Source organism: Lemur catta, chromosome 15, assembly GCF_020740605.2.
Source record: "Lemur catta isolate mLemCat1 chromosome 15, mLemCat1.pri, whole genome shotgun sequence".
Lineage (NCBI taxonomy): Eukaryota > Metazoa > Chordata > Mammalia > Primates > Lemuridae > Lemur > Lemur catta.
The window spans coordinates 35,119,392-35,131,918 of NC_059142.1; positions in this window are offsets into that span (position 1 = coordinate 35,119,392).

The following is a 12,527-nucleotide window of genomic DNA, read 5'->3' on the forward strand; positions in this document are numbered from 1 at the left end:
CCCGCCGCCTCGGGGTGGGGAGCGGAGGGGAAGGGCGGGCGTGCGGGGAGCCGCGCCTGCGCCCGCGCCCCCCACTGCCCCATCTCCGCGCCCCAGCCCCTAGAGCCTCTCACCCACCCCGCCCCGGTACCCAGTGCCCGGCCCGCGCTCCTGCGCGTCCGTCCCGGATGCTGTGGGCCCACGGGCCAGGGCGTCCCCGCTGCAGCTCTTGTTCCTCTCTGGCTGCGGCCGGCCGCAGGGTTCATTCTCTTATCCATCTTCCTCCGCCTCTGGCTTCAGCTTCTCCGGGGCAAGGCTCAGGGAGATAACGCAGCCGTTATCAGCAAGAATGCCCGCTGCCCTTCCTGCCCTTCATCTCTGGGTCCATCCCCTGCCCACCGTCCCTCCCCTGGCCAGTGCGGGAGATCTCTGGGAAAGGGCCTAGGGGGAGGGGTGCAGGTGGCTGACTCTGACGATGTGGACAATCAAGGTGGAGTCCATCCCAACGTCATTTGCATAATCAAATAAGGGTTTGAAGAGGTCACAGGTGCGCACATAAAACACAGGAATACACACTCTGAAGCTCACCTGTATATACGCCCATGTACTCACATGTGCCCACACCATCCTCGTGCACTCACATAGACCTGCATGTCCTACACATGTGCACCTCCACAGGCATGCACGCATGCACACATGTGATTGAGACATTCAAACACGTACCTACACATGCATATATACATGTAGTTACTCAAGTGTACACACATTCATGAGCACACACACTCCCAAACACAAACACACAGATTCATCCTCAACAATATAGACTTCATTAGATTGTTAGTGTTTCTATGAGCTTGTGAACTCTCTGAAGGCAGGGACTATGGTTTATCTCAATGCCCGGTACCCAGTAGGTGTTCAGTAAAGTTTTGTAGAAGGGGATAGAAAAGGGGTTGAATGGATTCACATTCTTGTACCCATCCTTGTTCCCATCTATGTACTGTGTTGGCATTCCTAGGACCACACTCACTTTGCCCTAGAAACCTTGGCTGGTCCAAATCCTAGCCCCCTAATCCAGAAAGTGTGCCCACCAATACACCCCCACCTTGATGCTCACCCCTGTCTGTCCCCCTACTTTCCTCATTCCCAGACATCAAGCTCTGGAGCACAGAGCTGGGGGCTGGGGAGCAAGTCTACAAAGCCTATCCCAGCACCCAGATCTTGGCCATGTCTGGACTTCAGTTACTTCCTTGTAAAAAACGGTGGTACCCTCCCCAATTACAGGAACAAGGGGGAGATCAAGAGTGCTTTTGAAGAGGGCATACTAGCAGGCACTAGGAGATTCTGAGTTCAGCCAAAGGTGATTCATTCATTTGTGGAGGGAAAAAGTCTGTCCTGTGAATTTCTTTCCTGTGTAACCAACAAAGTCCAGGGGGCAGCCCTGGAAAGGACAGATAGACATGGTTGTGGCTCTAAACATGAATGTTGGTTAATGAGCCATCACCTCCCTGGCTGGGCACAAGAGGCCAGGCAGCAAGCACCTCTTTAAAAGTCCCTGAAGATTCACTCCTCTCAGAGAGGGGCTGCTTCTAAAACATCTCCCATTGCTTTTCTGCCTTCCTTTCAGCTGAATTCATAAAAGCCAGGAACGGGCAACATTAGTACTAACAGCACCGTTGAGCTGCTTACTACCAAGGGTATGGACAGTGTGGCATTAATTTAAATACTCCTGTTATTAATTTATGATCCCAGTTACTATTATTGCCAAGGTTATCCATCTCGACACAACTTAATATGACCCACACTACCATGGCTGGGCCTGGGTTATTAATAATTTCCATGGTCTTGATCATTTAAGCCTTGCTTGAACAATTACAAACAGCAATTGTCACTATTATTAGCACTATTTCTATGATTAAGCCTGAGCACAAGCCCATGATGTAATGCTGAGTGCTGGCAGGTGGAGTGGCTGCGGAGCGGGTAGAGGAAAGAGCACTGCACTGGGAGTCAGACAGACATGGGTATAAATGCCTACCTCCCTCTTCCCCACCACTTACCCCTGTGTGATCTTAGGTGGGTTACATCATCTCTTTTGGCCTCAGTTTTCCCATCTATAAAATGGGAATTTTGAAGAAACCTGATAGGATCAAATGAGGTAACATAGTGTTCATTGCAAGGAGGGACTCAATCCCCTTTTATTCATTCACTATGTATTTATTGAGCATCTGCTATATGCTACTGTTCCAGGCCTTAGGTATTCTGCAGCGAGCAACAGCAGCTGCCCTCATGGAGTGTTAGTTATTTGGTGTGAAGGGTTACTTTATAATGTGATACCTTGGCTTGACGGTACCATAGATAGCATAGCTGTGATCAGAATATTCCTTTGCAGGGACTTCCACCATCACCGTGACCACAACCACCTGCACAAAAACCAGCACCACCATGACCTCCACCACCCACCACCACCATGGCCATGACCACAATCACCACCACCTATAACAACACGGGCACCACTGTGCCCACTGTCACCATGCCACCACCATCAGCATCACCACTAGAACCAGCACAGCTATCACTGACTACCATGGCCGCAGTCATCACCATCACTATAATCACCACCACATGACTGCCATGGCCGTGGCCACCAATATCTACCTTCCTGCATCTGTAGCACCACAAGCAGCAGGGATTCCTGTCCCTAATGAAAGCTGGGAACAATATTGAAGGCTTTCTGGAGCCACGGCCTGCCTGAGCATAACTCCCTAGTGGTTGTGACTCCTGGCCCCAAACATGAATGGTCTTCAAAAATGTCTCCCTGGCCCAACAAGCCACACTCTCTCCCCAGCCCCTTTCCCCTGCTTCTTAGCACTTGCAGCTACAGCTGTGCGGTGGGGCATGAGAGGGCTCTCAGGAGCTGACCAGCAAGCGGGATCCCACAGGGAGCAACAAGGGGAAGGATTTTCATGGTGGGCCCCCCAGAACCATCTCCCATGATACAGCTGCACACAGAGAGACCCCCCTTCCCTCCCCAGGCTTCCTGGTCCTATAGTGAATGTAAAGCAGAAGGGTCGAGAACAATGCAGTTCTGCATGGAGTTGGCAGCGGTGGTGCATCAGACTGCACCTTCAGGAGTCAAAACGGGAGGGGCAACCCCTCCCTATTGTCTCACCACCCCACCATCACCCCGCCCCTCCAGGAAGGCAAGCTCCCTGACACACACTCCTTGTCCTCCCGTTCCATTCGGGCCCCTCAGCAAAGCACGACTGACATCTCCCTGTGCCCCACGTCCGCAGGGACACTCCACCCACTTCTGGGTAGAAATGGGAGAGCAGACAATGAGAACTCACCTTTCTGAGACCTCTCATGGGCCAGGAGAGCCACACAATTATCCCCCTTAATCCCCACTGCAGTCCCAGGGAGGAAGGACAGTATCGGGATCACCATTTTACAGGTGAAGTGACTGAGGCTTGAAGAGGTTAAACCACTTGCCCAGGGGCCCCCAGAAGGAAGCAGTGGTACCTAAGTGGCCACTGTTCCACCGGAAGGTCCTCCACAGTCACACTCCCATGTCACTGCTCTCCCCACCTGAGCCTCTCCAGCCTTTGCCCCAGCTAGATCAGCAGCCACCAAGGGGTGGGGAGACAGGGGTGGGGAATAGAACCTCCATCCCAGAGGGGCTAAACTCTGCCCTCCAGCTACCACCCACATGCCCCCTCCTGCCAGATGGGTGGAGGCAAGTCAGGGGAGTGAGCTTTGCCAGCTCTCACTTTTCCTGCTCTGCTCTGGGGGAATCACTTCCCCTAAACCCCAATTCCAGTGTCCAACCAGAGAAGGGATAGACAACAATTTCTGAGGGAGATAGTGAGGGAGAGAGGGAAGGAGGAGCTGCCGGGCCTCCCCTAGCTGCATCTCATCTGCCCTGGGCAGGCGGCCAGGCAAGGTAAGTGAAACCTGCTGCCCCCCATTCAGAGCTGGCTCAGTGGCTTTGAAGCGTGATGCAGTGATTACCTCTGAGCTGACTCCTTCTGGGCTGCAAAGGGGGCCTACCCAATGAGGGGACAGGGTGGGGCCTGGGGACTGGTTAGTAGTGAGAGGGGTAGCTGGGATTAGCAATGTTGGAGTCCAGTTAGATTAACTCGAGCATCAAAGTGGGCCAGCTGCATGGTGCCCTCCCCAACCGTCTGCTCCAGCCTCAGAGGCTGGTGCTGCCTCCACTCTGTCCTGCAAAGAGCTCCATCTGACCCACATTCGCAGTTCCTCCCTCCTCCAAGCCCTAGCATGGGTTATGCCCCCATGAGAACTGTCTTCTCTCTTCCTTTGACATGACAGCAGAGTTGGTCAAAGGCTTCCGTCTTCCCGTCTGCAGTCTTTTCCTTCCAGGCAACCGTCCCTCCTACCCCTACTACGTGCTACACCTTCTGTCGAGGACTCACAAGATCCTATCCCTTCATTCAAACATAGGTGGTAGGGACTTCATTTTCCCCAGGCTTTGTGTCTTAGAGAAGGGATACCCAGAGTGGGCCATGCTAAACCGAAGTGCTTGAATGGAGAGTTCCAGGCCTTGTGGGAAAGACACAGGGGTGAGATGCAGGGTATTCCATGCCCCAGGGCAACCATTTCCACCTCCCCACACCCCCACCTTTCGGTCTGGCCTCTCCGCTCACCTCTGTAGCACACAAGCCTCCTCTAGTAGCCTTCCTCTGGCAAGTTCCTCCTGACTCCCAACTTTGCTTCTTCCCAACCCTGAAGGATTGCGGAGCTGCCCTGCAGTCCTGAAGCGTCCAGTCATCTTTCTCACCTTGTATCCTGCATTCAAGGACAGGCAGGACATTTTAAAGAAGAGCTAGGTATATCTACACCACGGCTGGAGCAGAGTGGAGTCAGCAGTGGGGAAGGTAAGAGGATGAGGCATCGGAAGACCCAGGTGCCAGTCTACCATTTATCTGCTGCATGGTCTTACGCCAATCCCTTCCCTGCTCAGAGCCTCAGTTTCCTCATTTGTAAAATGGGCATAAGATGCCAATTTCACAGGAGTACTCTGAGGAGTCAAGGAAGTACTATATTGGGTTTGAATGTGCTCTGAAAGTCAGGCGAGCTGGAGGGATGTCAATTAGTCTTGTTCTATTTGATGTTGCCTCTGATGGTGGCTTCTGGCCTGCGGGCTGGAGACCGGATGAGGGGTGAGATGACATTTCAGCACTGGAGACCAGGTCCAGGGTCCTTCCTGCTGCAGATAAGAGCCAGAGCTGTGACAGGCCTCGGGCTCCAGCGAAATTCCCACGGGAATCGCTGGGGGAGGAGACATCCCAGGCCCCAGCTTATCTTCACTCCGGCTTGTCTGGGAAGTGGGGTCAAGTGCAATTGTCTAGCTTGGTTTCCAGCAGGGGGGGTAAAGGGCACGGATGCACAGTCTGGACTAAGTCCCGCCTCCCCCTCAAGGGAAGACCCCTCTGAGGGCTCAGGAAGGGGAGGGGCTGGAGGGGGAGGATCGCCCTCCAGTCCCATGCAACGTGAGGCTGGGTCTGCTGGGCCAGGAGACCCCGAGACGGGGTTGGAAATTTAAGAACAGAAGGCCGGGTCACCAGTCCTTCCTGTGCCATCTCGTTCAGTCCCATGGACTCTGCTTGCCCACGGAATGCCTTCCTCCCACGGGAGGAGGGAGAAGACACAGCCCTGTCTTGGCAGATACTCCACTCTGAGGTGGGAGAGAGAGCCCTTGGCCTGGAAGTCCCCCTACTCTGAGGAGGGGGACACAGTCTCAAGGTCTGCAGGAGCACAGAGATGGGTCTAAACTTGGAAGGAAACTTCGGTGCAATAGTCCTGTCCTATACTTGGGGGATGGGGGGAACACAGCCCATGGCCTCGGGGATCTCCTAGTCTAAGGAGTCCTCAGTCAAACAAGAGCGTGTCACACCTGGGGCAGGAACACAAGAGTTCCCAGGTGTGGAATTTCAGAAGTGGAAGACAGCCCAGGGGTCATCAACAGTTGGGGAAACTGAGGCCCAGAGACATGCACTACATGTTCCAAGTCACTCGGTGGCGCAGTTGCAGAGAAGGGGATTTTAGAGCAGTTTCAGGCTTTAAGCACAGTGAGGAAGACCCTGGACCTGGAGCGGGCAATGGGGGCGGGAGTGGGGGAGGTCTCTCAGCATTGCCCCAATTCCTCGTTGGACTGTGTAATGGGGGACTGTGCCCCTCCAGGCCTGTGTCCCTGCCTGTGACATGAGGGAAACCGTCCCTCCCACATTGCCCGTGCTCCTGTCCCTGGGGAGTCTGAGGGCAGGTTCTTGTCCAGCCCCAGCCCAGCTGAGCCCACAGGTGCCTGGGGGGGAGGGGCCGGCTGGGGGGGAGGGGCCGGCTGGGGTGGCGGCCTCCCGGAGGAGCCAGCAGAGGAAGTGCTGAGTCGGCACTCAGAGCCCCTGCCACCTCCGCTCCTGTTCCATTATTCATCCTGTGAGAGGCTCACCCTCCTCCTTCCCGACCCAGGCCCAGTCTTGAGAAATGCCTTCACCCCACCCTCCTTTAACCATCCCCCCCACCTCAGCTGGAAACTCTTAAGCAAAAAGGTCGTCAAGATGATTAAATGCGAACAGATTTTCAGCTCTTTTTCCACTTTAATTAAAAATGTGCTCTCTGTTCAGAGGAAGCAGGAGACGGAATGGAGGCTCCCCAAAGGCCCCTGGGCTGAAAAGCGAGGGAAAAACACTCCGAGGTGTCTGAGGGTTCGCCCGTGGTGGCCCAAGGTCAGGGGCCTGGCCGGGAGCTGCCACATGCCACAGGGCCTGCGGAGAGGGCAGCAGGGGCCTGGAGGCCAGTGGTCACTGGAACAGAGCAAGAACCCAGGCAGGTGGGTGTGCAGGTCACCCCTAGACCTGGGTCGAGGGTGGGGTGGAGAATGGAAGCCTCCACTTCCACCGTCCCTCACTACTGGGAGCCACTCTGGGGTGGAGGGGACCAAGTCGCTGTCCTCAAGGACTGGAGTCTGACACAGAGACTTCAGGATAGGAGATGGATAAGTAACTCCTAAATAACCTGGAGCAAACACGGACCTGTCCCCCGGTACCGCTGCGCAGAGCCTGGAGAATGAAGATGGAGGGTGCACGTGGGCGGCAGGGTGCGTGTGGGCGGCGAGTCTCTGTGGGCTTCCCTGGGGGACCCGACGCGACGCCGGGAAGAGGCGAAGTGTGCTTTGTTTGAAAGGCAGGGAGATGGGAGCAGGCAGGAGCCATCAGGAGGACTGTGCCCTTCTCCCCTCCTTACCAAGGATCAGGAGAGAGGAGAGAGGAGTGGCAGGGGAAGGGATTTGGTTGAGACACCTGAGAACGTCCGCAGAGGGAGAAGGGGAGGAGGGGAGCGGGAGCTGGCACCGGCTTCCGGGAACAACAGGAGCCCACGGTCCTTGGTCACAGATCCCATTTCCGGTCTGGCCCCAGCCCTTGGCAGGCCCTGGAGTTGAGCTTCCCTCCAAGAGCATAAGACAGAGCGGTTGCATCTGAAGTTCCCCTTCGTGCTCCAGACCCGCCTCTGTGCTCCAGTGGGACAGGAGACTGCAGAAGCAGCCTGGGCCCGGAGAGAAAGGCCTCCCACCACTTCCTGTACCTGCGCTGGGGTGGTCCCCCTGCCCTGCACTCTGGGTGGGAAGTTGGTCCTTATCCTGGGAAGAAAAGTGATCCCTGCCTGGTGAGCCACCCTGGTGTCAGGGGACAGCCAGAGCCCAACCCACTGCCCAACTCCCAGGCAAGAAGGCAGCTCCCCGCCACCCCCAGGGACGGGCGCAAACTGCATAGTGGGACATTCAGGATCCTTCAGAATCCAGCCCCCATGTCTTTCCTGTCCTGTCTTTGCCACAGCTCCCCCTGTCACCACCGAGAATCCCACCAGACAACGTCAGGGGAGCCCTAGAGGAGAAAAGCCATCAACTCAGCAGGGCTCAGAGGAGGCCACATGTGAGCTGGGCCTTGAAGACCCTCATGGGGGTGCAGGTGCGGGGAGGGCATTCCTAGCAGAGGGGACTGCTTGTGAACGGGGTGGTGTGTGTGGAAATGCTGAGCCATCATTTTGGAGGGGGCAGCGAATGGATGAGACAGGCGCTGGCCAAGTCTGAAGGCCCCTTTTCCCGGTAGCTGACAGATCACTCCATCTCCTTGAAATGACCTTCCTGCCCACAGGCAGGCAGCAGGCTCCGGGTCAAAACGTCCTGCTTCTCCGAGAAGCTCTCCCCGGTCACCTTCTCTCTCCTTCCAAACCTGGTAGCTGTCACGCTGTCTCTGGTTCCTGTCACCTTGGTTGGTCCAGCCTTTCTCTCCCTGGCTGCTTTGGTAGAATGGGCATCTATGCCCAGACCTTGGGCGCACCCTCTCCCACTCTCCCAGCGCGGTGGGCTGCCACGCAGAATGCCACCTGGACCGGCAGCCTGGCACCTGCTTCCCAGGAAGGACATCTGGCCAGGAGAGGGGAGGGGCGTCGGTCTGGTGCTAGATGGTTGGACCTTGACAGCCTGAGTCCCCGGCTGCGGCCCCCACACCTTTGGCCTTCCCTCCTTCGTTCTACTTTTAGAAAACCCAGGGCCTGCGCCGTGGGGAGTAGCCTATTTTGACAGAGTCCAAGTGGAGCAAGTGGGGAGGGGCAGCGACGGGGCGGGAGCGCGTCCCCGTTGGCGGCACTGCATTGCCCGGAAATCGCTATTCTTCCCCAGTGTTAATTATCAAAATTAACCGAACACTATAAATAACCCAACTCCGAGACTTGAAGAGCCTCACTTCTAATTAATTCATTTCCAATCAAGACACTTCTACGCCCCCCTACCCTAGAATCTGAGTGATGGGAACCTCATTGTGCAGCTTTTCAAATATCGAATCCCACCGTCCCCCTCACTCCCGAGCTGGGAAAGCTCAGAGAAAAGAGAGAGGGGGGGAAAAACCACTCTGCTTTCTTGGAAGGGGGTAGCCTATAAATAACCCCATATTGGTGCATTTGACGGACGACGTTCGTGTCTAGATTGGCTTTTGTTGGGATGAGGAGTATAGTGGGTGGGGGTGGGGAGGTGGAGACTTCCATCTGCCGCCTCGTTCACTGGGCAATAAATCTTAAAGCAAGACTGTGAGTACCGTCCAAGGCCTCCGTGTTGGCTAGAGCTGGGGAGACCGATCGATTGGTGAGGAGGAGGGATGGGGAAGGAGGGAAGAGGGAGAGAAAGTGAAAGGGAGAAAATGCAAGCCCTAGGAGAAATGCAGGTGGGGGAGAAAGTGAGAAGGCGAGAGGAGAAAGAAAAAAGAGAAAGGGGGTGGAAAGATGAGAAAGAGAAGAGGAGGAAGAGGAAAGAGGGATGGAGAGGACAAGGAAGAGGGACTTTGTGCCATGGCTCTGGCCAGGGGACCCCATGAGCTGCCCTGTCTTGCCTTGTGTGCAGCTGCCTCACGTCCAGATCCTCCCCTGTCTCCTCTGCCAGGGCAGCTGGCATCCTTCAAGAAGTCACGTGGCCTATGTGCCCCACCCAAGTGCCCTGGCAGCCCCCGACTTGCAGGCTCTGGCTCCTGGCTCCGGCCTCCCAGAACAAGAGCACGGGGGGCTCCCCTGGGTCAGCTCAGCACCTTCCTGGACCAAGTGACCCACTGGACGTGGGTCAGGTGGGACAGAGACTGAGTCAGAGGAGAAGAGAGAAGGGAGAGACACAAAAGAAGAAGGAAGGAGAGACAGAAGCAGAGAGAGAGAAAGAGAAGGAGAAAGAGGGGCTTAGCCAGAGAGGAGAGGAAGGAGAGAAAAGCAAGGATCGCGAGGCCGGCGGAGAGGAAAGACAGGAGAGGGGAGAGGGAGAGAAGGTGGGGCTCACTGGCTCTTGGTCCCTCAGTGTCCGGGTCACAGGACACCAGGAGCCGAGGCTGGGGAGGCCAGTCCTCAGTGCGCTCCCTCGAGGGCCATGTCTTTGGGCAAGTGACTTCCCCTCTCTGAGCTTTGGCCTCCCCATCTGCAAAATGGTGGCAATGTCAGCCCCTTCCTCCTCCTAAGGTGGTTGTGAAGATTAAATGAGGGTAAATGGGTGCAAAACTCTTAACCGGGGGCCTGGCACAAAATGAGTGCTCGATTCAGGAGTGCTGTTGCTACTATTACTAGCAGTACTAGTAGCAGAAGTACTAATCCTAGCAGTGGTGCTAGTTTTGTCTTCCTTGTCTTACCCCCTTGTTGTGAGGGCTTCCAGGTGGCAGCATTGTCACCTTCCCCAGCCAGGCAGACCTTTGCACCAGCTACCTGCTCGCCAAACTGGGGCTCCCCGAGGGCAGGGCTGTGATCTCCATCCCAGGCTGGGGCTTCCTGGATTATGTCCCTTCCAGCAGCAGAGAAGTGTTTGGGGGTGCAGACCAGGTTTTCTTAGTCCCGTCAATGCCCCACCCCAGCCCTTCATGGCCAGAGGGTCCTTGCAGGGGGCAAGTAGTTGAGCAAGGACTGAGGGGCCACCTGTGGAGTCCAAGTCCTGGGGCTGACTAGCCAGGTGCGACACTCTCGCCCCACCTCTGGCCACCTCCCGTTGGATACAGTCCATCTGGAGCTCCTCATCCTCCAGCTTCAGCTCCCTCAACTCCAGCTGAGATTAAGGGATGGACCAGGTGGGGACAGTGGCCCTCTCCCATCTACATCCTGTCCCCAGGCCTCTCCTTTTAGCGCAGCGGGGAGAGGGCTGCTGGGAGCCAGCCCCGGGACAATCTGATCTCCATCAGCCCCTTCTCTGGTTCTCATTACTGCAGCCCAGGCAGCTTCGGAAACGTGTAATTTCCCTGGCGGCTTTTCTCTCCTTCCTCTGCCTTTTGAGGTTCCTCTCCCCTCCCAGTCCTCCTTAGAGGCCCTTCCTCCAGTGAGCCAGCAATGGGGTCACCCAAGCTTTATGGGGGGGGCTATGGTGTGACCCTCAATCTCGGCCCAACTCTGGATCTCAGGGGCAGAATGGTGCCTTTCCACGTCTTCACCCCCACTTTCAGCATCCACCCCCAGAATCCGGGAGAGGGCTGCCCACTGCTCCACGGGGGTCCCAACAGAAGATCCCTGCTGGGCTGCACGGCTCCTAGCCTGTGCGTGGCACTGAGGGGGGCAGGTTAGAATAATGAGCTGTGTGAATGGTCAAGCAAAGTAATGAATGAAGGCATGGCAGCGAGGGAGGGGAAAGAACTCAGCCCCAGAAAACACTCTAAGCCAATGATACTCATCATTCCTCTTTCTCCAGCCTCATCACCTCACCATGTCCCCCTTTGGGATGGTCTCACTCCCTCCTATTCATCCTTCTCAACCCAGCACAGGCATCACCTCCTCCAGGAAACCCTCCAGTTCACTCCAGCCTGAGCGATGAATGTGGACTTCAGGCACCCTGTGCTTCCCTGCCTGTCACCAGCACACTGTGGCATGGTTAGTGCTTTCCCCCCTTGTCCGTCTGGGTGCTGAGCCTCTTGGGGAGAGGAGTGATTCTATCTGTAATCTGGGTGTCCTTGTCTAGAACAGGCCTGCATAGCAGGTACTCAGTAACCGTGGGTGAATGAATGGATGAAGGAACGAAGGAGGGAAAGAGCAGATGAACCAACAGCAGCTTACGCAGCCACTGGTAGGGGATCAGGGATGTAGAAGGCGGCATAAACTATGATTAGGAAGCAAGGTGCAGCATGGGAGAGAAATAAGTAGAAAACAGTGGAATTGCAACTCAATCTAAACTCATTATGCCACATGCTCAAGGGCCGGAGAGGAGCAATTGTGTTTTGTCCTTTTCAAAAACTCTCCTTTAATGTCAGATTATGTTTACAATTGACAAGTGACTTTTTAAGGACTTTCTGATGCCAGTGAGAGCAGGGAGGAATCCCGGATGAACAGGAGAGATTGTGGGCAGGGGGGTCCCCAACATCCCTTTCTCGCATCTCTGGCTCCTCACTGCTTCCACCCCTTCCCCTGGGACTGGACAGTGGCCTGGCCCAGCCCGGATCTGCCAGGGAAGGGAGAGAACACCCTGCTTGCAGGGGAGGGCAGCTGCAGAGACCAAACAGCCTTGATTAAGTGTCTAAATGGACAGGCCTGGGCAGTGCCCAGATGGAGTGTGGCAGACATTGTCCCTGCCCTCTGGGGCTTCCAGGATGATCCAGACACACGGATGGGAACAGACACGGATGGACAGCCAGGGATGAGAATAAAACAGGATGTGAAATCAGACTCTGTGTGTGTACACATGCATATAAGGTGACTCTCTTTTCTCTACCTGGTGAACTCCTATTCACCCTTCAAGGCCCAATGCATTTATCTAATAATTCATGTATTCATTCGTCATGGACATCTGTTGCCCACCACCTCTTTGCCTTTGTTGCTTATGGGAAACCTTCTCTTCCCAATTCTTTTATGAGGAGAAGCTTACTTTCACTCCACCTTCACCTCTCTTCCCACTCCTGGGGTGGTCATGTGACCAAAGTGACCATGTGACCTGGTATATTAGCATATAATATATATTAGCATATATAATACCCCCGGCTATCTGATTAGTTCAGGGATGGGCACATCACTATATCCACCCAATGAGAGTCAGCCCT